Here is a 16,502-nt window from a genome sequence, read left to right as displayed (position 1 = left end):
AATGTCTTATAAATACAACTGCTCTGTAACTTTCTTATAATTCCAAAATATACTGATAATATACCAAGTGAATTGTTCCTTGAATAACCCAAATATATATTGTAACTCTCAAAAATTGAGAATAACATGAATGTATGCACAGTCATGAAATGAATTCACTCAAAAGTGATATGACTATCCCATCACTGTCTAATTTTCTTATGTAACACTTTCAAAAATTACAATTATCTGCGTCCTTTTTTCCAACCTCTAAGTGTCATGAAGGCAGAGAACTTATCCTAGTTCTTAGCTCAGTGCTGGACAATAGTTACAATGATGATAGTAACTGCCTTTTACTGAGTCCTAACTAGGTTTCAGGCACTATTCTAAGGAACGTTTATGTATTAATACATTATCCCCTAATGCACTATAAATTTCGTTCCCAGTAAGAAGGAGTAAACACACTTCTCCTTGTCTCTCCAATAAATGCGGCTATGAAACCTGAGTAGGATTGATGGAGGAGCTCTCTGAGGACTCTGAGAAGTAAATAGTAGAAGGCAAAGTAAGAAAGAAGTAAAAAATTTGAGTTACAAGTGAACTTTTGGTGTTTTTTACCATACTATTTTTCTTCTGTATCCCCTGGCTTAGACTCAATGCAGCTCCAAACCCAGATATAGGCATTGGTGTGAACAGAGAGTACATTGGGAAAATCTATAGGATTCTCACTATTAAAAGACTTGAATCCATACTTAAAAACTTTCTAAAAAAGAAGTCTATGGGCCAAATGTTCACTTTGAATTCTGTCCAACATGTTAAAACATGTAGTACCAATTCTATACAATCTCTTCCAGAAAACAGGAGGAGACAACACTGCTCAGTTTATTTTATGAGGTCAGCATAACCCTGCTATCAAAACTAGACAAAGACAGTACAAGGAAAAACAACTACAGACCAATAAATATATAGACATAAAAAGTTTAAGAAAATATTAGAAAATTGAATGCAGCAATATGTAAAATGAATAACACATCATGGCCAAGTGGGATTTAGTTTAGGACTGCCAAGCTGGTACAATATTCTAAAACTCAATCAATGTAATCCATCATAATAGAGTGAACATACCAAAATATTAAAGAAGAAAAATCACCTGACCATATAAATTGATTGAGAAAAAGGATTTAACAAAATTCAACATCTATTTATGATAAAAAATTAGTAGACTCAGTAAACTTGGAATAGAAGGGAAATTCTTCAGTTTAATAAACAACATCTACAAACAACATAAAACAAAACAAAAAACCCTGAAACTTACATCATACTTGACAGTAAAATTTTCCCTAGAAAATTGGGAACAAGACAAGGATATTTGATTTCAACACTCTCATTCAATGTCATACTACCAGCTCCCAGTCAATGCAACAAGGCAAGAAAAAGAAATAAAAGACATAAAGTTTAGAATATATTCCTATGCACAGACAGGATGACTGTCTACATAGAAAACTCAAGTAACAATAATTTTTTTAACATGTAGAAATGATAAATTTGGCAAGTTTTCAGGGTCCAAGTTCAACATACAATAGTCAATTGTACTTCTATATACTAGCAATGAACAACTGAAAACTGAAATTAATAAGTAATACCATTTAGAGTAGCTTCAGAAATAAAACGCTTAGATAAAAGTCTAACAAAGTATGTGTATAATCTGTACTCTGAAAAATACTAAAAAAAATACTGATAAAAGAAATTTTTTAAAAGACTGAAATAAATTGAGATGTGCGTTAATTGGAAGACTCAATGTAGTAAATATGTCAGTTAAACCTATATTAATGTGTAAATTTAATGCAATTTAAATTTAAAAACCCTACAGGATTTTTGTAGATTTGGGTAAGCTTATTCTAAAATTTATATGGAAAAGCAAAGAATCTAGCATAGCTACAATTTTTGAAAAAAAAAAAAAAAGAAGAAGAATGTGGGAAGATTACCACTACATGATTTTAGATTGTATTACATAGCTGCAGTTATCAAGACAGTGTGGAATTGATAAAAAGATATATATATATATATAGATCAATGGAACAGAAAGAGATTCCATAAATAGATATATACAAATATGCCCAAATGATTTTTGATAAAAGTGTAGGGAAAATTCAATAAGTAAAGAATAGCCTTTTCCATAAATGATGTGGGAACAACTGAAATTGATATACAAAATAATGAACCTCAACCTAATTCTCAAAACCTTAAAAAAATTAAATCTAATGAATTATAGATCTAAATGTAAAATGTACAATTATAAATGTTAGTAGAAAACAAGGAGAAAAATCTACACATGACACCATATGCATGGTTCATAAAAGAAAATATTGATAAATTGGACCTCATTAAAATTAAAAATTTTACTCTGAGAATAGTACTCTTAAAAGAATGAAAAGACAAGATTTAGACTGGGAGGAAACATTTAAAAATTACATAATCAACAATGGGCCTATATCTGCATATATAAAGAAATCTCAAAATTCAACAGTAATTGACAAACTGATTTTAAATTTACATGGAGAGACAAAAGACCCAGAATAGCTAATTCAATATTGAAGGAGAACAAAGGTGGATTGACACCATGTGACTTTAAGACAAACTGTAAAGCAACAGTAATCAATAGAATATGGTACTGGAGAAAGAATAGACATGTAAATCAATGAAACAGAAAATATATAGCCTACATAAATGTAGTTAACTGATACTTGACAAAAGAGCAAAGACAATACAAAGGAGAAAAGACAGTCTTTTTAACACATGTTGCTGGAACAACTGGACATCTGTATGTAAAGTAAAATGATTCTAGACAAGACCTTACACCCTTCACAAGATTAACACAAAATGGATGATAGATCTAAATGTAAAATACAAAATAATAAAATTCCAAGAAAATAACATTAAAGAAAACCTAGATGGCCTTGGGAATGCCAATGACATTTTAAAAACATTTCCAAGGGCACAATCAATCCATGAAAAAAATAATTGATAAGCTATACTTCATTAAAGTTAAAAACTTTTTCTCTGTGAAAGACAAGGTCAAGAGAATGAGAAGACAACCACAGACTGGGAGAAAATATTTGCAAAAGACACATCTGATAAAAGACTGTTGTCCAAAGTATACAAAGTACTCTAAAACTCAACAATAAGAAAACAAATAACCTTCTTAAAAAATGGGGCAAAGTCTTTAATAGACACCACAGCAAAGAAGATACACAGATGATAAGTAAGCATACAAAAAGATGTTCAACATCATATGTTATTAAGAAATGGCAAACTAAAACAACAATAAGAAGACATTACACACCTATTAGAACGGGCAAATCCAAATAATAACAACCTCAAATTCTTGTGAGGATGCAGAGCAACAGGAACTTTTATCTATTACTAGTGGGAATGTAAAATGGTACAGCCTCTTTGGAAGAAAGTTTGGTGGGTTTCAACAAATTTAATTATACTCTTACCACATGATCTTTCTGGTATTTACTCAAAAGAACTGAAAACTTACAGCCATACAAAAACCTTCACATGGATGCTTATTGTAACCTTATTTATAACTGCCAAAACTTGGAAGCAACCATCATGTCCTTCAGTAGGTGAGTAGATAAGTAAACTGTAGTTCATCTAGTAAATGGAATATTATTTAGTGCTAAAAAAGAAATGAGCTATCAAGCCATGAAAAGACATGGAGAAAACTTAAATGAAAATTACTAAGTAAATGAAGCTAATCTGAAAAGGGCACATACTGTATGATTCCAACTATATGACATTTTGAAAAGGTAAAACTGTGGAGATAATAAAAAGATTAGTGTTTGTTGGGGCTTAGTAAGGAGGGAGGCACAAATAGGCAGAGCAGAGAGGATTTTTAGGACACTAAAAATATTCTTTATGATACCACAATTATGGATACATGTCATTATACATTTGTCAAAACCTATGGAATGTACAACACCTAGAATGAAACCTAAGGTAAATTATAGACTATGGCTGATATTGTCTATGTAAGTTCATCAAATGTAATAAATGTACCACTGTCATAAGGAATAATGATATTGGAAAAGGTTGTTAATGTGTAGGGACATGTGGTATGTGGGAACTTTCTGCATTTTCACTCAATTTTTCTGTGAATCTAAAACTCTCAAAAATAAAGCTTATTTAATAATAAAAAAATCCACAGTAAAATATTGAACAACCCAACTAAAAATAAACAAGAGACTTGAACAGACACTTCACAAAAGGAAATATATGAATAATGAACAAATACTAACACATGTAAAGATGTTCAAAATCATTAGCCACTGGGTCAATGCAAATTAAACCATGATGAGATATCACTATTTTTATTAGAATGCCTACAAAAAAAAGATGACATCACCACCAAGTGCTAAGGAGAATAGAAAGCAACACTCATGCATTCCTGGTGGAAACATAAAATGGTACATCCTCTCTGGAAAGCAGATTGGCCCTTCAATATGACCCATCAATCTCTCTCTTAGATATATTTTCTCTGGAGAAATGAAAACTTATGTTCACACAGAAACCTGTGCATGAACATTTATAGGAGCTCTGTTGAAAAAATCACCTAAAGATGGAAAAAACAAAAATGTCCTTGAATGAGTTAATGGATTTTTTAAAAAATTGTGGTACATCCAAACAATGGAAGAGCACTCATCTATAGAAAAGAAGGAACTATTGATGCACAGGACAAATTGTAAGAAACTCAAAGGTCATGTTAAGTAAAAAAGCCAGGCTCAAAAGTTTATATGTTGTATTATTTCATTTGGACATTTGTATAATGTCCTCAAAAATATAGGGTTATAAAAAAGATCAGTGGTTGTCAGGAGCTCATTGTGGGGGTAAGGTATGAATACAAAGGGATAACAGAGAAAGTGGAAGCTATGGGGTTGATCTGTATTCTGGTTTTCATAGTAGTTATACATGTATTAAGTTTTCTAGAAATACATGCCAAAAGAAGTGTAATTTATGATATGTTAGTTTAAAAAGTAAAACTCTATGAGTTTGATGAAATTATTATCCTCATTTTGTGATGTGGAAACTGAGACCCATTGAAGTTAAGTAATTTTCCCAGAGGCACAGAACTAGTAAGCATTTGGGTCAGGAATCAATCTGAGACAGTCAGACTCCATGGCTGTACTCATGCAGTCGAGAGAAGTTTCATAAATTATTGCTGAATTAGTGCATCAGTCAATGAAGTAAGCAATTAATCAAATGTCTAATTACTTTGGAATCAGTTGCCAGTATGCTCATCTAGCTGGCAGTAATCCTCTCAAGGACCTAAGTTAAGTAAGTCAATAGATCCAGGTCAAGCAAGACATATGGCCATTTCTGAAAACTCCAATTCTTACACAATAGCAATAATAGTACTACTAAAAGTAGAGAGAGTTTGAGGTCCCCAAACTTATTCTATGACTCCTACAGGCACCTGAAGCTCCCTTAAGCTCTGCCTGGGGGGATGTAGGAAGGTGCCACTAGAGCTCATACCTGTCAGTCATTCCCAGTCAGTAGTCAATGAGACATATGAATTAAAATATGGAAGCTGCACACAAATAGTTTTATGAGAAATAGTTTTCAAATTAAATATGTATATACATATATATATATCTCACATACTATACAATTTGTACCAGATTACAAAAAAGAAAATATTTTCAAAATATTTTATAAATCTAGGCTAATTCAAATTATTCTTAAAAAATGATACAACATTAACATCAAGTTCAGTCTTTCTTTTGACTATAGATTTTAATCCATGACAAATTAGTAGGGAATCAAACTGAAAAGTGTATTAAAACAAAGGATTTAATGTGAAAAATTTAATGGAGATCTCCATGTTTATTGGACAAAAGGTGAAAACAAATAGATGATTGCAATTGATTCAAAATAAACAGTTTTTAACATAATTCTTTAAGGATTTGTATAAATCTTATTTAAAATGCTCTTTCAGTGTTAGATATGGAAGGATTTCCTATAATATGATTAAGAATATCTCAAAAATTGCATACATTATATGTTGTTCTATAAACTCCGGTCTCCATTTTTGTTTTTGAATGCTTCAATCTCATTCCTGCCTTTGTATTTGGCTTTCCTTCCACTTATTTCTAATCTCTGCAAGGCAGTCTTTTTCTACATCTAAGTTATAACTCAAGTGTCAGCAAATAATGAGCACTTTTTTTGTTTTTTGGCTGCCAATATCTGAACTCTCAATTTGGCAAAATCTCATATTGTGTAAATCTTGATTGGTGACTGGATTCCAATGCACAGAATAGAGGCGAGGTGAAAAGAGCAAATATTCCTTCTCCTTCTGGTAGACAGAGTATGGGCACTAAACTTTGATTGCAACAATCAGATGTTTTCATCTAAGACTCTAATTCTGAAGAAGTCTGCAAAGATGTGGGAATAAATAGGGATTTGTTGCAGTGGCAGTGGTGTAAAGACAGAATCAAGCATCCAGCAACCATGTTGCCAGCCATGCCTCCTGGCCAGAGTCAATCCTGAGGTGTGACTTAAACAATGTCCCCTTAAGCTTTCCAGTGTTTTATTAATTTTATCATTCTCCTAGAATGGTTCTTCAGATTTCTCATTAATTCTGTTAGCTATTCAAATACATTCTTTTTACTGATAAATTTCTCCAAAGCTGCTTGCTGTTGTTGAACTCCTAGGATCCTCAAAGATGCACCCGTGATTACTCTATTGAAAGAAGAATTCAACTCTCTATAACAATACCTAGAAGACGCTTTCTCCTCCTCCTTCTTTTTCTTCCAGATATGTCTGTCTTTAGAATTATTTTATTTATATAATTGTTTACGTTAGTTTCTCCTCAGCTATCAGCAACATAGTCTCTCCAATTAAACATCAGTTTCAGAAGAGTATTGTTGAAAGAAAGGATAATATTTGTAAACTATTTTGTACAAAACTTGTACATTTAAATGGTCAATAAATTATAATAAAATTATTATTATTAAAGAAGACAGGAATAAATGAAGAAAATATGAGCTTCCTTAATGGAAATATTTAACATTTTCCAATTCCCCTCATAGGAATTAATAGATTTGATTCCTTTATAATTAAAAAACAGAAAATTGGGAAAATAGTAATTAAATTAATGAAAAATGCAAGGACTTTTCCTTTGGCTTATCAGATTATGCTATGAATAATCAAAACATTATATAACAATATCTCAATTAATTATAAATATTAATTGAGATATTATTATATAATAATCAAAACAATGTACTCCTTGAACAATAATAGATGGATAAAGGGTAGAAAAGAAAGCTAAAGGAACCACATATATAACAATTTTAGTTTTTAATAAAGGAAAAATTCCAAATACTGGTGGTATACTAAACTAAAATTTTGGAAAAATGAAATATATAAGATAGAAACATATGTAAAAATAATATTTTAAGCAGCAAGAAACAGCAACCAATGTTCACCTGATCTCAGGGAAAATAAGTCTTTCTAAATAAAAAATAAAAAGAAAAATATGAAGTAGGTGATTGACAGATTTGACTAGCAAAAAAGAAAATGTAGTGTATGTTAAACAAGACAATAAAAATTAAGGATAAATTTTATCAGTTAAGAAAAAATTGGTTACATAGTTGCAGACTATTTGATAGTAAAATATAAGGAGAATAGTTACCTAGGGCTTGAAAATAAATTCATAAGAAATAGTTTAATGAAATTGTTTAGCAAGAGTCAACGCATAAAGACATAAAATGAATTGATTCCAGATAAATAGAACATACTCAGCTTTTCATTATTGAAGAAGTAGATGAGGTATTGTATACGGTACATTTAGTAAAATTAGAAAATCATATGATGACATTAGATTTAACCATACCAACAGCTTTTCGTGTGAGTCAAAATTTTTTTGAATAATAGTACCTTCATATGTTCCAAACGTTCCTACCATGTATTGTCTATACCTTTTTCTGAATGAATATTTGGAAAAAAAAATGTAAAATCAGTATTGTTGAACAACTTTTAACTATTAATTTTATAATAGTTATTATAATAACTATTAACTCTAAGGAAGTAATCAGAAATATATGTAAGATTTTTGTACAATTATACATTTTATACAGTTATAAAAGTACTTATATTAGTAAAAATTAAAACATGCAAATATTAAAAAATTAACAGATATTTTCATAGAACGAAATATGAAGTCACTAAAATATCACACGTTTTGAAACATTATTCCATTCTGAAGGGAAATATTAATTGATGTATTAATAACTACAAAAATATAATTTAAAGAAAAGAACACATATTCATATTAAAAATGGGGGAGGGATAAATTGGGAGATTGGGATTGACATATACACACTGCTGTATATAAAATAGATAATCCATAAGAACCTGCTGTATAGCATAGGGAACTCTACTCAATACTCTGTAATGGCCTAGATGGGAAAAGAATCTTAAAAAAAAAACGAAAAGAGTAGATATATGTATATGTATAACTGATTCACTTTGCTGTACACCTGAAACTAACAAAACATTGTAAATCAACTGTATTCCGATAAAAATTTAAAATAAATAGATAAATAACTAAATAAATAACTATACTAGGTAGGTCGGTAGGTAGGAATAGATAAATATCAATAGATGATAGAGTGATAGAAGAAATAAAATTATAATAAGGATGATGGAAAACAAGAAAGAATATTCATGAAAGAAATGAAACTGAGAAAACATGCTAAAGTTAGTATGGTACATTGAACTGTCTTTAATGTGGGTACAGATGTTATAGGTATTTTACATTTTCTACTTATGTATTTTCTACTTTTTCTTCAATGAATAAATATTCCTCTTCTAATAAGAAATAAATAAATTAATGGCATAAGAAAAATAACTATACAAGTTTGGACACAAATATATAATAATTGCTAATATAAGAATAAATACTTTTCTTAGAAGTATGTTTAAGGAATAAATAAGATTATATTAGTAAGGTGGACTAGAGGGTGTCGAATGGAAGTTGTAAAGGAGAATTTTCCAATCTCTTTCGTACTATACTCTTTGAAATTAAAAAATATATATATGTCTTACTTTTGTTCATTCAATGCTATGCAAATTCTTGTCTCCTAGATTTTAAACATTATAAGTGATGCTAATTTTAGAATAAAGTAGATAAACAGATGACCTACTTTCATGCTCCTTAGGTGGTTTGAATTGTGTGAAAATATTCCTTGATTTATCCCACTTTGAAAAGTCATGTCAATTGGGTGCAGATTAAAATGACTCCAAACTTACTTAAGCTCACAATTTTCACTTACCTTTCCATCATATACTAAAATGTTGACTAACTCTTAATTTGATTATTTAATTAGTATGTTCTTAATTTTTATATTCTTAAAAAAATTGTCAATCAGTGCACAAATACCATGCAGGAGTAGTTTTTAACTTGGCAAAAAATGGAATTAAACCACGCCTACAATTTCTTCAACTCTCTGTTGTCTCCAGAGACTTAGCCTGGTTCAAATTGTGGGGAGGCTGGAGACAATCTTCTCAAAAGTGAAAGATTGAAAGCAGAAGAAATGATTTTCTTTTTATAAATATCCCAAGAAAAATATTAACCATTACCACTAAATGGGCAAAATATTGTACCAATATTACTCAGCAATAGTTTTAATCTTAGCTACTAATTAAATAGTATTCTATAAAACAAAAACAGTAATTCAAAAAGATATATGCATCCTTATCTTCATTGCAGCATTAATTACAATAGCTAAGATATGGACGTAACCTAAGTGTCCATTGATAGATGAATGGATAAAGAAGATGTGGTGTATATATATATATATATATACACAATGGACTATTCCAGCCATAAAAGAAAGAATGAAATCTTGACTCTTGCAAAAACATGGATGGACCTAGAGGGTATTATGCTAAGTGAAATAAATCAGACAGAGAAAGACAAATACTGTATGATTTCAATTATATGTGGAATCTAAAACAAAAGAATAAATATAACAAAACAGAAACAAACGCATAGATACAGGGTACAAAGCTGGCAGTTGCCAGAGGGAAGGGGGTGGGGGAATGAGTGAAATAGGTGAGAGAGATTAAGAGGTATAAAGTTCCAGTTATAAAATAAGTGATGAAGACGTAATGTACAGTATAGGGAATACAGTCAATAACGTAATAAATGCGTATGGTGACAGATGTTAACCAAACATACTGTGGTGATCATTTTGCAATACATAAAAACATCAAATCAAAAAAAAAAAGCAAAAACAAACCAAAAACAGATGTGATCTACACCATTCCCCTCATAAACATCTTTGTAAGTTTTCCATTTGCTTTGGCAGAAAGCAAAACCGCCTTAGCTTGGTATTCAAGACCTTTTATCATCTGGCAGCATCCTACTTTGATAGCTGAGATTCCTGTGGCTTCTCCTAACACATCTTTTATTCCAGCCACCATTCACTACTTGCCTCTGTCCTTCTGTCCTCACTGGTTCTTCTCCCTGGAGTGCTCTCTTCTCCATTCTTCTCCTGTTTGAGAATTCTTCTTATTAAAGAACAATAGAAAAAATTATGACTCTGGAAAAAAATAATAATCTTTTCACCATGTTTTATCTTGCTTTCTTGCCTCTTTTTACCTCCTCTCTCCTTTTTTATCTCCTGTTTACTTCTCCATTGCTCCCCCCTTTACCCCTGCTTTCCCTCCATCTTGTGAGCATTGTATTGTGGTATGTAAAATAAAGTAAAATTTACAGAAGTTCTTTTTACTATGCTTACAACTTTTGTGTAAGTTTGATATTGGAATTAAATAAAAAATATATCCAAAACATAACATTTTTAGTCTTGTTTTTCTAGGGAAAATGGTAGCTACACTTTAAGATCACTGCTTTCCAGTACCAGAAAATCTTTTCTTTTAAATTGGGGATATCTTATATTAGACAGATATTCTCTTTAAAACAACAGCCCCCCGCCACCAAAAAAAAAAAAAAAAAAAACACTAAATTTTCTTCTGTTAATCTGAAAAATTTAGTTGAGGTCTTTAATAAACCATGTCATGGTAAATAATGCAATTTAATGATTACGATATGACCTCTTCCAAAATGAATTTCCTAACAAAAAGGATGTCATTTTAGTAAATGAAAAACTTTCAATTCAGGCAGAAGAGTCTAGCACTTTAATTATAATTAAAGAATTCTAATTGTATTCTAAAAATAAATATATTCATCAAAGCAAATGCATAGCATTTCTTGTAGCCTGTAAGAATTTAAAATAAAACTTGCATTCTTTATTTAATTACAAATCTCATTTGTATTAGATTTTTTTTTTCTTTAAGGAAGTAGGTTGGATTTCAGGAGATATCCATTTTAAAAAGCCCTCTTCAATTAAAAGAGAATTCTCTTTATCCTTTACCTAGAATAGTAAGAAAGTATGTTTATACTTTTTGATTCCAAAGTTTGAAGCTAAAAAGAATTAAATTTTTGTGGGTGATCTTGAGATATAAAAAGCATAGCTTTCTAATTTAAGCACTGTGAAGAGTCTCATTTCCCTGGAGGTAGCCAAAATTCTTTAAGGCTTTTTATGCTCATCACTGAAGCCAAAGGAGTTCCTCCATGTGAAGGAAAATAGATAAGAAAGGGTATCTGTTCCATGAAAGAAAAGGCGAAAATAGATTTAGTCCATAGAGAAAGCTTGTGGGCAAAGACCCAACATTAAATCGAATAAAATAGATTTCCTTGAGAGGTTTTGGAAAAGAAAAATCAAACTTACAAATTTTTTTTTCATGTCATTAGCTACCAGAATTAAGGCCTACATATTAACTACTACATTAGCACTTTTTCACATAAAGTTTTTTTCTAACTAATCAAAAGAGAAAACTATGAAGTTATAAGGTAAAGATTTTTATCAGGGCCAGCTTCTTAGGCATGCAATTTCTGTAGTCACATAGGGCACTACACTTAGATGGACCCCTTGCTTGATTTAATACTCTGATTTTACTGTTTAGAACTTCTTAATATTTTATGAAAAGGGGGCTGTGACCTTTCATTTTGCACTGTGATGTATGTAGCTGTACCTAATTTCTTTTTGTCAACTATATCATCAAATGTGCCTCATATATTTAGCCTTACTCCTGTGAACAGATATTTAATTTATTATAAAATAGTTGTCTACATTAAACCGTGATGAGATAGTTTTTCACCTTCAACTTTATAAATTTGACACTAAACATTCTAAAATTGATTTTTTTCTTAGATTTTTGTGTTGGCTTGTTTGTTTCTTCTTTGTATCTTCTCAGGGCAGGGAAGCAGCTTCCTGGAAGAATGCATAAAAGAGAGAAAGCAAATCTGGGAGCAAAGAAACCAAATACGATCCTAAAAATGGGACATTTGCTTTAAAGACAGTGGAGGTGTGTCTGAGAGAGAAAACCAAGAATGAAGAAAAAAACTACACCCAGACTGTGATCCAATAAAATATCATTGAACCAACCTGACCTTTTGAGCACTTCAGATGCTCAGGGATGAATTGGGTTGTGGGGATGCAGGGCAATATCAGAGAACTAAAAATCGTCCCCTAACCCAGGAGTAAAGACTTTTTAATTCTTGGAAAATGGTGCAGATTCTCAGGTGGAGATACTCATAAGGGTTTGATTCAGTCATTGAGTTAGTTTGAGGTACTGGTAACATTGTCAATCTTGTCTAATTCCCAGTAACAGACACAGACCTAAAAGTGTCCCCGGTGTCTTTCTCATCGCTGTCCATTTTTAGTACAGGCTTCTCACATCATTAGAGACTACTCTTGTCAAAGAGGATATTGCATTTCTATGTAACTTAAAAATCATTACCTGTAAGGCAAAATTATCAGGGAAGTGTGGTTCTGTTGATAGTATTCAATTAAAGCAAGTTATGTTAGGTTTTGCTGTTAATACAAAGTATAGACGCTGGAATAAATAGACACAGGTAATAAAGTTTCAAGATGTACTTTTGTGTGTGTGATTGTATGTATATGGTTTGCACATTTATCTAATGGTGTGTGTATATGTAATTGCTTTTTACGTTCAAAAAGTCTCCACTGGTTTATCAATCATAGAGTAAAAAACCGTATTCTAACAATGCAACTAATTATGGAATATGCACAAAAAATATGCATTTCTTTACAATACATTGACCTTGACATTTAAACTTTGTAAATATATTATTTTATGAAAATATTTATTATAAGAAATTTGCTCAAAAGATTCATATAACTGTGGGGATTAAAAGATTTGTATTTCTTAAATTTAATATGAACTGTATTATGTAAAAGAGTTTTAACAGAGGGTTGGCTTTTACCTGTTTCCCAATCACAATTAGTTTGTCTTTGTAGAAAAGATGAGTTAGGGAAGATCACTTTCTAAAGAGACAAGCATTTAGATTCCTCTTTAATTGATTAAAAGTGTTACTTAAGAGATTGTTAAAACAAGCAAACAAACCAGGAAGGACAGGGTTATCTGTATATCTTCTTTCCTAGAAGACACAAGACCTTTGAGTGCTTAAAAATATCTCTTTGTGCTGCATTTTGCAATGCTGAGTTAGGATTAGTAATTATTTTCAATTTCCATGTGCTATTTCAGTGTTATGTTGTACCTTCCACCCGCCCAACTCAGAAGCTGATATCTTAGGTGTAAGCAGGCAGCAAGGTTAAATCTATTAAATGAAAACACATTTACTATATAGATACATTTATCTTATTACACATGTAACCATTTTTAGTTTAAAACTATAGAATATTTTGGAGATTCCAAGAGGAAAAAATGATCATTTTTTCCATTTATACGTCACTAACATGATTAAAAATAATAAAAAATTATAAATCAGTTTCTCCAGTTTAGAAACTTGATTTGTCACATTTCACATAAAAAAGTAATACCCTACATGGCTCACTCACCTCTAGTCCCAGCGGAGATATCAGTTTTCCAGCATAGCTGTGCAATCTTCCAAGAAAAATAATAAGTAAGAGCCCCCCAAAATCATGTATACACTTGGTTACATGTAAGTTGTTCATTTTGTAATTTACATGATTAGACAGCTTATAAAAAAAGTTAACATGCTTGTCATTTATAATTTGTAGGAGAGCATGAACTCAAGAAAACTTCAAACTCTCTTTACGATATCAACATTGCCAAAACAATGATGAAGAGGAAGTCTTTCATAGTCAGACATTGCCCCATCAATCAGCTTGCAGTCAGGAGAAAAATCGACTTTGTCATGATATGGTTCTTAAAAAAGTAATAAATTCTACACAAATGGCAAGCTGGCAGTGTGGCTAATTTATTCATTATCCACTCTAGAAAAATAATGTCATGCTTTCTTTTCCAGTGCTTCATTACAGTTTAGCACATCACCTCCCCCACCTTTTTTTGGATCCTTCAGTAAAAACACTAATAAAATAAATTAGCTGCAAAACTTTTAACTCTGTCTTAAAGAAAAACTAATCCACCTTTCTAGTGGAAGCAACACTGATTAAATAAACCCAGTTCCATGCAGAGCAGATTAATTCCTTTAGCCACAGTTTTCAGCTGTAAACTATGTTGTATCTGTATTAGTTTGAAGTGTGTAATAAGCTGTAAATTTACAATTGGTATTAACCTCTTTTAGTGTGTTTTTCTTTGTCTCTTATGGATGACATTACTGATTTCAAAAAAGGGGTAGATGTGAATGCTAGAAATGTACATATTTGATATTTTAGTCATTCATATGAGATATATTTATTTAATGAACTCATTTTTTACACTACCTATATTGATTAACCATACAGCTAATAGGTAAGAACCATGTTGTTCTTACCACAAAAGAACTTCAGATATTTGTGAGACTCTATGTTGCAGATCTCATTTATTTATTTATTTATTTATTATTATTTGGGTATAGTTGCTTTACAATGTTGTGTTAGTTTCTGCTGTACAACAATGATATGGTTCTTAAAAAAGTAATAAATTCTACACAAATGGCAAGCTGGCAGTGTGGCTAATTTATTCATTATCCACTCTAGAAAAATAATGTCATGCTTTCTTTTCCAGTGCTTCATTACAGTTTAGCACATCACCTCCCCCACCTTTTTTTGGATCCTTCAGTAAAAACACTAATAAAATAAATTAGCTGCAAAACTTTTAACTCTGTCTTAAAGAAAAACTAATCCACCTTTCTAGTGGAAGCAACACTGATTAAATAAACCCAGTTCCATGCAGAGCAGATTAATTCCTTTAGCCACAGTTTTCAGCTGTAAACTATGTTGTATCTGTATTAGTTTGAAGTGTGTAATAAGCTGTAAATTTACAATTGGTATTAACCTCTTTTAGTGTGTTTTTCTTTGTCTCTTATGGATGACATTACTGATTTCAAAAAAGGGGTAGATGTGAATGCTAGAAATGTACATATTTGATATTTTAGTCATTCATATGAGATATATTTATTTAATGAACTCATTTTTTACACTACCTATATTGATTAACCATACAGCTAATAGGTAAGAACCATGTTGTTCTTACCACAAAAGAACTTCAGATATTTGTGAGACTCTATGTTGCAGATCTCATTTATTTATTTATTTATTTATTTATTATTATTTGGGTATAGTTGCTTTACAATGTTGTGTTAGTTTCTGTTGTACAACAAAGTGAATCAACTATATGTATACATATATCCCCTCTTTCTTGGACCTCCCTCCCATCCCCCCATCCCCCCATCCCACCCATCTAGGTCACCACAGAGCACTGAGCTGAGCTCCGTGCACTATACAGCAGTTTTTTGGGGGTTTTATTTTGGTTTTTTTGGCTGCGTTGGGTGTTCGTTGCTGCGTGGGCTTTCTCTGGTTGCAGTGAGCGTGGTCTACTCTTCATTGTGGTGCGTGGGCTTCTCATTGCAGTGGCTTCTCTTGTTGTGGAACACAGGCTCTAGGTGCGTGGGGTTCAGAAGTTGCGGCACGCAGGCTTAGTTGCTCCGCGGCATGTGGGATCTTCCTGGACCAGGGATCGAACCCATGTCCCCTGCATTGGCAGACAGATTCTTAAAAACTGCGCCACCAGGGTGCAGCTATCTATTTTATATAATCAGACTTTCTTAGAAAATCCAGTAAGTAACATTTGGTCCAACAAAATTTGGATGAAATGATAGAGGCATTTTCCTCTTGAAACTTGAGATTCTTTAGTTGTGTGTGTTGGTTGCATCAACATCTATCAAAACTATATTTCCATTTTCTCATAATTTTAAAGGGGCAATATGATAGATTATTTGCATATATGACTGCCCTCAGTCCCTCCTGTACATGCAGGCTGCTCTTGCCATCAAAAGATAAAATTTATTTATCCACCCTTTGAACGTGGGCTTTCTGTGTAATTTTCTTGTACCAATGGAATGCCATGGAAGTGACACTATACAGTTTGCAGGCCAAGAAAGTTTCCGTTTTCATCCTATTGTGATCTAGCCTCCATGTGAAGAATCTCAGGGTAGATTACTGAGT

General features: G+C 31.6%; 1 long non-coding RNA gene across 4 annotated transcripts in view; it reads left to right on the top strand.

Moving 5' to 3' along the window:
* The window catches only part of LOC129392083 (uncharacterized), a 55,817-nt gene extending 41,216 nt beyond the window's left edge, over nt 1-14,601 (top strand). For 2 of the 4 annotated variants that reach the window (XR_008617219.1, XR_008617222.1), the window contains one exon: nt 14,115-14,601. This is a non-coding gene — a long non-coding RNA (uncharacterized lncRNA). The other 2 variants (XR_008617220.1, XR_008617221.1) reach the window with 1 other exon arrangement.
* The last annotated feature ends 1,901 nt before the right edge of the window (nt 14,602-16,502 follow it).

The sequence above is a fragment of the Physeter macrocephalus genome, chromosome 4 (genome assembly GCF_002837175.3).
Source record: "Physeter macrocephalus isolate SW-GA chromosome 4, ASM283717v5, whole genome shotgun sequence".
In the NCBI taxonomy this organism is placed as follows: domain Eukaryota; kingdom Metazoa; phylum Chordata; class Mammalia; order Artiodactyla; family Physeteridae; genus Physeter; species Physeter macrocephalus.
The sequence above is the reverse complement of the archived record's forward strand: the minus strand, read 5'-3'. Positions and strand labels throughout refer to the sequence as shown.